General features: G+C 37.5%; 1 protein-coding gene across 2 annotated transcripts in view; it reads right to left on the reverse strand.

Annotated features, from left to right (window-relative positions):
• The window catches only part of LOC111142104 (kynureninase), a 134,381-nt gene extending 131,610 nt beyond the window's left edge, over window positions 1-2,771 (reverse strand). For both annotated transcript variants that reach the window (XM_022495064.1, XM_022495082.1), the window contains exon 1: window positions 2,659-2,771. The gene's annotated coding sequence lies outside the window, so the exon portion shown is untranslated. The remainder of the gene's footprint in view (window positions 1-2,658) is intronic.
• Window positions 2,772-12,721: the final 9,950 nt, after the last annotated feature.

The raw sequence follows: 12,721 nt of genomic DNA on the forward strand, positions 1-12,721 counted from the left end.
TTTGTGTTTATATATAAACAAAAAGTATATTTGTATATCTTATAAATATGTATTTTATATATAATATATTACATACATTAATGATATATTAATATATTGTATATGATTTATATATATTTATATTATAAGTATATTATATATAAATATAAAAGTATATTTTTATAAATATAAAATTTTTATATATAACACTTTCGGATTCAGAGAAGTGCACACTGAAGTCATGCTAACATGCCTTTATATATCAATCATATTGATAGAAATTAAAAATTTCAGATGACATCCACAGTTGGAGGGAATGAAAGTCCTTGACATTTTGGTTTAGTAAAGCCAATAAAGAGAACTTTCTGCAATTTATTGAAATTAAACAGAAATACACTCTGTGAATCATCTATTCCACTCCTGGGGATAGATCCGTATTGTTTTTCCCAGTTCAGATATTTGATCTAACTCACCAGACCCAAAATATATACCCACTTGAGGCTTTTATTTAGCAAATGCAAGCAAGCATCCGAGATCTCAGAGATAGCCACAGTATGAACTCCTGTGGGCCTAATCTGTGTGCTCGGGGAGTGGGCTGATTCTCTGACTTGAGCTGCCAAGACCTGAACGAAGGATTTATCTTTGGGAGAGCTCCCTCCAAAAGCTTTCAGTGGTTTGGTAAGTAGTCGAGTCAGGCTCATCCAAATGCTTAGGCCAGTGGTAAACTATCAGTAAAGAAGCTAACCTTGCATGTTGTCAGGGGAGTTTCAAACCCTAAACAAAAGATTAGAAATTCCACTGCCCTTACCTTGGCTAAGTCAAAAACCAGACATCTAAGCATCCCCAGGGGTAAAGATATATCTCTCCCCATCCAGCTGAAAATTAGGTCTATTTCTTGCAGAAATGCTCCTACACTGACAGAAAGATGTGACAACGTCCATCTCTGGCAGCTTTGGAGGGCAAGGATTTAGAAATGCTGTCAAGGAAAAGAAATTAAAGAAAATCTGTGATACACGTATAATGGAATAAACTAACAGTAGAAAGAATAAGATTTGCCTACATCAACATAGATAGATATCAAAAATGAAATGTTCAGTAAAAGCCAGAATCCTAAAATATTCCTGATACATATTACATAACAAGATGTATTGCCTAATGCAGTTTATGAGCATAAAACACACCAAAATAGGCTATATATTATTCAAAAATCCAAAGTAATGTAAATAAGTAATAGTGATTTGGGAAGAATGTAAATTATGAACAAAAGAATAGATGCTTATAGTGGAATGGAATTGGGATTAGGAAACTTGGAAAGGGAATAAAATAAAGTGTGTGTATGTATAAAAGAGAAGATTTCCATGTAATATAGGCCCCCAATTAATAATAGATAATATAATAAAAGAGAAAACAAAATAATTATATCTGGTATCATAAGAAATGAAAAACAGGGGCACCTGGGTGGCTCAGTTGGTTAAAGCCTCTGCCTTCAGCTCGGGTCATGATCCCAGGGTCCTGGGATCGAGCCCCGCATCGGGCTCTCTGTTCTGCAGGCAGCCTGCTTCCTCCTCTCTCCTCTCTCTCTGCCTGCCTCTCTGCCTATTTGGGATCTCTGTCTGTCAAATAAATAAATAAAATATAAAAAAAAAATGAAAAACATTTCTGTGGATAGGAAATAGATAAAACAAAAAAAGAGGGGCCACCTAGGTAGCTCAGTCAGTTATGTGTCCCACTCTTGATTTTAGTTTAGGTCATGATCTCAGGGGCCGAGATCAAGCACTGAGTTGGTTCTGCTCTGAGTGTGGGGCCTGCTTGAGATTCTCTCTCTCAACCTCTGCCTCTCCCTATGCTTACGCTCTCTCTCTCTCTCTCCCCTTCTCTCTCATAAATAAATAAATAAATAAATAAATAAATAAATAAATAAATATCAGGAAGACGGAAAGAAAGAAGGAAGGAAAGGAGGGAGGGAGGCATAGAGCGAGGGAGGAAGGAAGAAAGGAAGAAAGGAACAGTGAGTAGTGCTGAAGTTATAGACATACAAGACTCCGGACCTGGGTGAAGCAAAGAGACGGACAAGTTCGGCTCCTGTAACAGACAGAAGTGCCCCTTACAAGCTGGACTAACAGAACTATGATTGCTGCTTTGGGAAACGGAGGGGGTGGTTGCAAATAATTCATTCTTTCTGCTGGAAGCTTGTTAATTTTTTTTTTTTTTTAATTTTAGAATACAGAATTTCTGCCAAAGCATCCAGGATGAATGTGTGTGTGTATGTGTGTGTGTGTGTGTGTACATATGTGCATAGGTGTGGGAAATTTTCTGCCATTTCAGTAGTTATAGTCTTCGCCAACCTCTTTCATTTTCTTTTTCTTTAACTTCTGTATTTCACATGGCAGACTTCCCAGATACGCATTACAAGTCCCTTGTCAATTTCTTTGCATTTTTACTGTTTTAAGATTATGGAATACCAGCCCAATTTTAATAATCACCATGTACTTCAATTCTTCTGATTTTTAAATTAGAGAATTATATATTTTAGAAACTGAAAGCCTTATTGTTAAAGAATTGAATTAATCTCCAGTTCCCTTTTTGTTTCTATAACAGTCGTCATGGGTTTCCTCCAGATTCAATTTCAAAGCTAGATTCAAATTCAAATCCAAATTCAAATTCACTAAAAGAACTTACCTATTTGGTGTTTTTTCATCGCTCTTCTGGTGTCTAGGTGCTGAATTCCCTTGAGCATTTATCTACTCCTGGCTTTATTTGCCTCTATAATTCAGATCACGTTATCGTGGTAACTTGAGGGATGTAAGTGGCAGGAAGTGCTTTGAGTCCCACAACTGGGCATTGGTGACGTGGGAGCTGGCAGTGTCTGCCCTTTGCTGAAGTTCCATCAAGAACGCTTTCAACTTCATAGTCTCTGTCATTGAAAAATTCACTCTTCTCCAACATGCAGATTAGAGAGTGTCTACTGGTACAATGTTCCAACATTTCTCCCAAGACCAGGGAACTCTGAGGACCAGACACTTGTTCAGATGCCAGCCTTCTCAGCAGGCCATGGGTTGATTCTCCAGGATCCTCAGTATTGATTTCTCATCCCAGAATTCTCCACACTTGGTCCAGAGGCATCTGTCTGGCTAAGAGAAGGTAAACTTTCTGGGTGCATTTTCTTTTCTTTCTTTTTTTCCCCCCCCAGATTCCAGTTTGGGGTTGGGCTTGGGGAGCAGGGGTTCTGCTTTTCTGTCCTCATGTGGGGAAACTTCAGCATGAGTTACTGTTTTGCTTCAACCACTTCCTAGTTTTCTGTTTCAGAACTGCTTATCTGTGGAAAAGATGCATTCGGTTGGGCTCACCCATGTGGTAGGCTTATCAGGACAGGGCCTGCCTCAGAAGGTCTCTAGGCCTATGATTTTATTAGAAGAGTAGATGTGATGCATTACAGAGGGAAAGGAGCCCATGCCACCACACTTCAAACCAGCTTTGCATAGTATTAGAGCAGCTATTCAGAACCCAGAGTTTAGATAATACTATGCTTGATTATGCTGACCTTCATTGCCTCCCTACCCAGCAGTCTGAGACCTTAGCAGTCTGTTCAGCAGTGTTTTATTCAGGAGCAATATTTGAGGATATAACTGGAATTAAGAAGGTAGGATGGTAGAAACATGCATTCTGTTATCATTATTTTCAGACTCTCTTTTGAGTTATCACATTTTTACTTGATTTTTGTGGAGTTCAAGCTCTTTTACAACAATACTATTACGTGGTCTTTCTGTTTTTTGTAGTTATGCTACCCTGATCAATTCAACTATTTTCTGCTCATCATGGCATAAAGAGACAATTCTGGTATCTCCATTTCCAGATGTATCGGTCTTTCTTCTCCCAAGTCCCTTAGGTTCATTACAAAGGAGGTATTGAAAATATAACCAGTGAAAAAGTACACCACCATGCTTCATTTATCTTCTTCAGAAATAGTTTCAGAAAAAGAACACATACCATTCTATAGCAAGTCTCTGTAATTACAGATGCTCACTGTGATCCCAAATTATGCTTTAACTTCAAACTGAGATTGACGTCAACTTGTTCTTATACAGTTGGGCTTCCTCTTTATTACAAAGTTGTTCATGTAAATGCTCATGTAAATGTTTCTGTTATATTGGCCATTAGTTTCAAAGAAGGCCTCTTCAGCATTTATTATATATAATGTCCACACTATTCTTGATGATGATAATTGTAAGGAGTCCTATAGAAAAGTCTTGATTACCACATCACAACTTGAAATTGTTCAGATATGTGCTCTATATAGTAAAGCCCTTTTCAGGAGTATGTTATCTTCTAAAATTCATTATTTAAAGATTATTTGTCTTGAGAACTCATCTTGAATTCTTTGCTCAATTTCCAATTTTGATTTTTCCTGTACTACTCAAAACATACTTAAACACATATATGGATAAAATTATAATAACCCTGTGTAAAATTGTACAAAGAAAGAAATTACATATAGACACAGAAAAATTCCAGCTATAGTTTATATAAATCTGTTCCTTAAAAGCCAGATTTGTTGCAAACATTGTGGAACATTTCATGGGCTCTCGTTAGAGGTGGAAAATGAGTTTCACAACTCAGGAAAATAAAGCACAAATAAATAATCCTTTCGCATCAGTATTCAATATAGTATTTTCTCTGTAAAGAAAACAATTTACATTTAAAATACATAAACATCAGATGCACATGCAGAGACATAACTGCACCTTTTGGTACCCTGAAGAAATGGACTGCATTGTCTTCTAATCTGTATTACAATCTATTACCTAGCTCCAGCATGAAAACTATTTGAGCAGTGTTGTTTTAAAAATTAAACTACTGTAATAGAGCTCAAGCAAATGATAGATCTTCAACTCAATATTCAGAGTATGGCTCTCTACCAGTGATAGAAAATTGATCATTCTAAATATCCAAAGTCAGAACATATTCAGGAGATAAAAGCCTTAATTTAGCTTTTAAAGAGACATATTTTATTCTGACCAGACAATAATTCTCTGGCATTCTTTGGACACCTATTACGTGCAGAATGTCAACAGACCATCCGTAAGAAACATGATTTCAAAGCTGTCTTAATTGCTGAAATTTTTTTCAACACATTTCATTCTTTGTCCCTTGAATTGTTGCCCCAATGCTGAGTAAATCATGGCATTTCCGATGGCTGAACAGATGGTCTTCTGTTACTTCAGGCTCTGTCTTGGTGATAGCTTCTCTGAAGTGAAATCTCCTCACTATTTCCAGAATATGCCACCTTTAGTCTGTCTTCAGCTTCTCTGATACTTTGGTTCCTGCTTCATACAATACCTTTCACGTTTGTTCCAGAAATCTTGCTACAGAAGTTCTACCAAAAAAAATTTCCCTTAAACATGTCAGGCCTAATGATCCCACAAGACCTTCATATTTAACTCTTTTTAATGTCACCATTTGCTCTTAAAAATTAAGAATTTAATAAACTGGGAATTTTGGAATGTTGAGATAAATATTTAGAAATACTAGAATAAATATTTGTTCTCCAAGTCAGGAGATCTAAGGCAAGGCCTATGTCATCCCCTCCTTTTATGACCAGCATGGACTGTAGTAAGAACACCATGCATCAATGTTGACTGATTCATTGACTCTTTCTTCTATTTGTCATGCTATCTGTCATTCCTATTTCACTCCCTGCACAGGGGTTCACTAGGTTTGTTGCTGCTATCCATCTTTAGAGCTATACCGTATGGGGAGGTTGGATGCACAAAGGATTTTCTCAGCATTGAATAGCTAGCACTCAAGGTTCTTATACTGAATATTATGTCTAGGCATGGAATGAAATTACATAGCCATAAAGATTTGCTGAGGGATCCACAGGATTTTGGAATTAAATGACTCAGGGGAGAAAAAATATCTTCCTCTACCAATCTGAGGTTTTCCTGCTGATGGCTCATAAATTAGACTGGCCAAAGACAGATTAATAAGAGGGAAAAAAAAAACAGAAGTCTATTAATAGGTTCAGAAGTCCATGGGGTACTTGAGAGTACCCAGAGATGGGTAACTCAAAGATTTGGTTAGAACTGGGCTTGTGTAATATCTTAACAAAGAAATAATACATTTTTCGAAAAGAGACAGGAGAGGAGAAAAGAACCTTAAATCTCAAGGGGCAGCCAATTGTGGAAAGGCAAATATATGGGAAAATAATGGCAGATCAAGACTAGTTAGTAAAGCTTGTTCTGTGGATTCCTTGAGTGCTGGACAGGCTGATAGAATTGAAATTTATCTCCACTAGGGGTATCTGGTTGGCACATTTGGTTCAGCATCCAACTCTTGGTTTTGGCTCAGGGTCTTGATCTCAGGGTGGTGATCTCAGGGTCAGGAGATTAAGCCACACATCAAGCTCTGTGCTCAGCATGGAGTCTGCTTATGATTCTCTCCCCCTAAAACCCTGCCCCTCCTGCTCAGGCTTTTCCTCTCTCTCTAAAATAAAGAAAGTAATCTTTAAAGTTGTCTTCACTGATTAACTTTTGTGCTTTCTGGTAGAGAGGAGAGGGGGAAGAGCTTGTAAATTTATGTTCCGCTTTTAAAGAAATGCCTGCTTGGTGGAGGGGTTGACTTTTCTTGCATATGCTTCTTCTCAATTGTCTTCAGCTCAAAATAATCCTTATGTCAAAGTGGCATATTTTCTTTGGCATATTCTGCCTTCCTACGCTGATTAAGAACTATGCCTGGAGCATTATCTGTAAGACACAGTTTAAAGTATCCAAGTTTCTAACATTGAGATAATTCAAAGGTAAGAAATAAAAAAATCAACATAGGGGCACCTGTGTGGCTCAGTAGTTAAGCATCTGCCTTTAGCTCAGTCATGATGTAAGGGTCCTGGGATCGAGTCCCACATCGGGCTCCATGCTCAGGGGCGACTCTTCTTCTCCCTCTCCCTCTGCCTCTCCTCCCAGCTTGTGCGCTCTCTCTGTGTGTCAGATAAATAAATAACAAAATCTTTTAAAAAATAAATAAAATTAAAAATAAATATATAAATCAACCTAGATAAGTGGCATATAGGCTTTTATTTTTTTCTGCTTAGATTGACTCTATTCACAAAATCATCCAAGAGAAGTTTAAAAAAACATTTCTCGCATTTCAGAAGACTGCTGCCCTACAGAAAGATCCTACACACAGGAATATTCAAGTTGGAAAAAGAAGAGCTAAAATGTCAAAAGTGGTTGGAGGAATTAACAAGAAAATCTTAAGAACTATTTGAGTTATAATAAGAATCTTGAGTCAAGAGGGAGATGCACAGGCAACACATCCAATCAGACCATCAGAAAAAATATGGCCCATGAATTCCATTTGTTCTTTACTAATTAAAAAAAAAAAAGTGTGGGTGTTGTAGTTCGTGGTTTATAAATATTTAGAGTAATATACGTAGCTGTCTTAGCAGATATGGTTTCACATATTTTCTACATTTTCTTTATACAATATTTTAAAAACACTTCAGGTTTTTGCTGTCTATAGAATGTCCTGATTCTGTCTGGACACTGATCTTCTATTAGGTTCATATTCTGGTAAACAAAGCAGGAAAAAAACATGAAAGCCACAGACTATACAGAATGCTCTCTTCAAGATAATTAGCTTTTCCTCAGTATGCTACAAGTGCTACTGTGCTGAGATGACAAATGTGATATGAAAGTAAAGCGAGGTGTGCCTGGGTGGCTCAGTCATTAAACTTCTGCCTTTGGCTGTGGTCATGATCCCGGGGTCCCGGGATCTAGCCCTGAACGGGACTCCCTGCTCGGTGGGAAGCCTGCTTCTCCTTCTTCCACTCCCCCTGCTTGTGATCCCTCTCTCGCTATGTCTCTCTCTGCCAAATAATAAATAAAATCTTTTAAAAAACAAAAGAAAGAAAGAAAGAGAGAAAGAGAGAGAGAGGATACCCAAATTATGGTATCCAATAACTTCAGTGAAGTCTACAGTCTTAAAACCATCTATTAGTTAACAACTGAACTATCTATTTCAATCAGACTTACCTTTTAACTGTGCGAAATACCCCTCCTCTCTTCTTACACGTGCAATACCCTCCCCACACAGACACAGATGTCATGCTGTCATGCTCTTTCTGTGCTATCTGTTTCTGTTCTCCTTGGATGGCTTCTTTCTTCTCAGGCCATCCATATCCTGACCATCCTTTGGAAGTTGTGTGTGACACCCACTTGACTGATGCCTCTTTTCTCTAATCTCTTTATTGTTGTCAGTCAATTACATCAAACACAGTCAAGCAGATGAATATAGGACACACTCAGTCAACTTTATGATGATTTATTTCTCTGCAGATGGCATCATAAAAGTAAGAGTTCTGCATATGAGTCAAAAGTATGATACTTGCTACACTGAGTCAGTTGGGTTCTGCCCCTATCAGAATCCTGTCACTTAGTAGGACACCAAAGAGACTTATGGTTGTACTTGATGATGACCTCAGATGTCAAAAGAAAGAAAAAGCTCCAAAACCACCAGCATTTACCTTGAAAACCTATATGGAGTTGTTGTTAGTGCATTTTTAAGACAGTCATGATGCTATTTGTTTCAAACTTGTATAATCGTTTGAATTATGAGAAGGGCAAATACAGGGGAAATCATGAAATGGGGAAACCTCTTTATAGGTATCCTCCTTCATTCTCTGTCTCCTGCTTCAATTTATACAGTGTTCCCATACTCTTGCCTTTCCAATTATGTATGAAACCTAAATAGTTTACACACATGTTCTCTCTCACACACACACACACACACACATTACTCACAGCCAGGAAGAAAATTTCAATGTGCTCAAGTTGTATTGTGTTTCTACAGGTATGTACACTTTACAGGAGAAGGCAAACACCAACATCTTTGCTGAAATTGGCAAACAGTGTTACCAAATCTAGTCTCCATTTTTAAGTCAATGGCAAAATAAGGGGGAAAATATCAGAACAAAAGATACATAGAAACTTTTTTATTATTTTCTTCCATGTTTGGTGAAACATGGCTTTTCCATGATCATGCCAAACCAACAAATTCTCCCAGATCCACTGATGACTTAAAACACACACACACACACACACACACACACACACACACACACACACACATAAATACTGATCCATGACAGGTAAATAGTGAGTATTTTTAAAAATCATAGATGTCTCAGAATGATTTATAAATTTTACTTTTTTAAAGTAAGCTTAGAAATTCTACCTGAAGCAAACATATATTACAAAATATTTTAAATTTAATCCAGTGGGGTATGGCATTTATAACAGGGATTTGCATTTTTTATTAACATATAATGTATTATTTGTTTTAGGAGCACAGGTCTGTGAATCATCAGTCTTACATAATTCACAGCACTCACCATAGCACATACCCTCCTCAAAGTCCATAACCCAGCCACACTATCCCTCTCCCCACCGCCCCCAGCAACCCTGTATTTTTTTACCCCTGAGATTAAGTCTCTTATGGTTTGTCTCCCTCCTGATCGCATCTTGTTTCTCCCCCCCACCTCCCAAGACCCCCCCGTCCTGCCTCTCAAATTCCTCATATATCAGAGAGATCATATGATAATTGTCTTTCTCTGATTCACTTATTTCGCTTAACATAATACCCTCTAGTTCCATCCATGTCATTGCAAATGGCAAGATTTTGGGTCTTTTGATGACTACATAGTATTCCAGTGTGTGTGTGTGTGTGTGTGTGTGTGTTTGTGTATACCTATATATCTATATATACCTGCTATAAACATTCAGATGCACATGCCCCTGATCACTACATTTGTATCTTTAGGGTAAATACCCAGTAGTGCAATTGCTGGGTTGTAGGGTAGCTCTGTTTTCAACTTTCTGAGGAAACTCTATACTGCTTTTCAGAGTGGCTACACCAGCTTGCATTCCCACCACAGTATAAGAGGGTTCCCTTTTCTCCACATCCTCGTCAACATCTGTTGTTTCCTAACTTAATTTTAGCCTTTCTGACTGGTGTGAGGTGGTATCTCACTGCGGTTTTGATTTGTATTTCCCTGATGTCGAGTGATGTTGAGCACTGTTTCATCTGTCTGTTGGCCATTTGGGTGTCTTCTTTGCAGAAATGTTGGTTCGTGTCTTCTGCCCATTTCTTGATTGGATTATTTGTTCTTTGGGTGTTGAGTTTGGTAAGTTCTTTATATATATTTTTGATACTAGTCCTTTACTGATAAGTCATTTGCAAATATCTTCTCCCATTCTGTCAGTTGTCTTTTGGTTCTGTTGACTGTTTCCATTGCTGGCCCAAAGCTTTTGATCTTGATGAAGCCCCAATAGTTTATTTTTGCCCTTGCTTCCCTTGCCTTTGGTGAGGTTTCTAGGAAGAATTTGCTGTGGCTGAGTTAAAGAGGTTGCTGCCTGTGTTCTCCTCAAGGATTTTGATGGATTCTTGTCTCACATTGAGGTCTTTCATCCATTTTGAGTCTATTTTTGTGTGTGGTGTAAGGAAAATGTCCAGTTTCATTTTTCTGCATGTGGCTATCCAATTTTCCCAACACCATTTGTTGAAGAGACTGTCTTTTTTCCATTGGACATTCTTTCCTGCTTTGTTGAAGATTAGTTTACCATAGAGTTGAGGGTCCATTTTTTGGGCTCCCTATTTTGCACCATTGATATATGTGTCTGTTTTTGTGCCAGTACCATATTGTTCTGATGATTATAGCTTTTTAATAAAGCTTGAAGTCTAGAATTGTGATGCCACCAACTTTGATTTTCTTTTCAACATTCCTCTGGCTATTTGGGGTCTTTTCTGGTTCCATGTAAATATTAGGATTACTTGTTCCACTTTGAAAAAAATTGATGGTATTTTGATAAGGATTGTATTAAATGTGTAGATTGCTTTGGGTAGCATAGACATTTTCACAATATTTGTTCTTCTGATCCATGAGCATGGAACATTTTTCCATTTCTTTGTGTCTTCCTCAGTTTCTTTCATGAGTAGTTTATAGTTTTCTAAGTAAAAATTCTTTGCCTCTTTGTTTAGGTTTATTCCTATGTATCTTATGGTTTTGGGTGCAACTGTAAGTAGGATCAAGTTCTTAATGTCTCTGTCTTGCTGTTGGTGTATAGAAATGCAACTGACTTCTATGCATTGATTTTAAATCCTGACACTTGACTGAATTCCTATATGAGTTCTAGCAGTTTTGGAGTGGAGTCGTTTGCATTTTCCACATAAGGTATCATATCATCTGCAAAGAGTGAGAGTTTGACTTCTTTGCTGATTCACATGCCTTCTATTTCTTTTTGTTGTCTGATTGCTGAGGCTAGGACTTCTAGTACTATGTTGAATAGCAGTGGTGATAGTGGATAACCCTGCCATGTTCCTGACCTTAGGGGAAAATCTCTCAGTTTTTCCCCATTGAAAATGATATTCACTGTGGGTTTTTCATAGATGACCTTGATAATATTGAGGTATGTACCCTCTATCCCTACACTGTGAAGAGTTTTGATCTAGAAAGGATGCTGTACTTTGTCAAATGCTTTTTCAGCATCTATTGAGAGTATCATATGGTTCTTGTTCTTTCTTTTACTAATGCATTGTATCACATTGATTGATTTGTGGATGTTGAACCAATCTTGCAGCCCTGGAATAAATCCCACTTGGTCATGGTGAATAATCCTTTTAATGTACTGTTAGATCCTATTGGCTGGTATTTTGGTGAAAATTTTTGCATCTGTGTTCATCAAGGATATTGGTCTGTAATTCCTTTTTTGGATGGGATCCTTGTCTGGTTTGGGGATCAAGGTGATGCTGGCCTCATAAAATGAGTTTGGAAGTTTTCCTTCCGTTTCTATTTTTTGGAACAGTTTCAGGAGAACTGGTATTAATTCTTCTCTAAACATTTGGTGGAATTCCCCTGGAAAGCCTTCTGGCCCTGGGCTCTTGTTTGTAGGGAGATTTTTTGACGACTGCTTCAATCTCCTTCCTGGTGATGGGTCTGTTCAGGTTTTCTATTTCTTCCTGGTTCAGTTGTGGTAGTTTATACATCCTAGGAATACATCCATTTGTTCCAGATTATCAAATTTGCTGGCATATAGTTGTTCATAATAAGTTCTTATAATTGTTTGTATTTCTTTGGTGTGGTTGTGATCTCTCTTCTTTCATTCATGATTTTATTTATTTGGGTCCTTTCTCTTTTCTTTTTGATAAGTCTGGCCAGGGGTTTATCAATCTATTAATTGTTTCAAAGGGTCAGCCCCTAGTTTCATTGTTTTTTTTTTTTTTTCTTTTACTGTTCTTTTGATTTCTATCTCATTGATTTCTGCTCTGATCTTTATTATTTCTTCTCCTGCTGGGTTTAGGTTTTCTTTGCTCTTCTTTCTCCAGCTCCTTTAGGTGTAGGGTTAGGTTGTGTATGTGAGAACTTTCTTGTTTCTTGAGAAAGGCTTGTATCACTATATGCTTTCCTCTCAGGACCACCTTTTTCTGTGTCCCAAAGATTTTGAACACTTGTGTTTTCATTTTCATTTGTGTCCATGATTTTTTAAAAATTCTTTTTTAATTTCCAAAGAAGCAGAATGCTCTTTGGCCTCCATGTATTCGAGTTCTTTCCAACTTTCCTCTTGTGATTGAATTCTAGCTTCAGAGCTTTATGGTCTGAAAATATGCAGGGAATGATCCCATTCTTTTGGTACTGGTTGAGACCTGATTTGTAACCCCGGATGTGATCTATTCCAGAGAATATTCCATG

The sequence above is a fragment of the Enhydra lutris genome, unplaced genomic scaffold (assembly GCF_002288905.1).
Source record: "Enhydra lutris kenyoni isolate GAN:26980312 unplaced genomic scaffold, ASM228890v2 scaffoldscaffold1, whole genome shotgun sequence".
Lineage (NCBI taxonomy): Eukaryota > Metazoa > Chordata > Mammalia > Carnivora > Mustelidae > Enhydra > Enhydra lutris.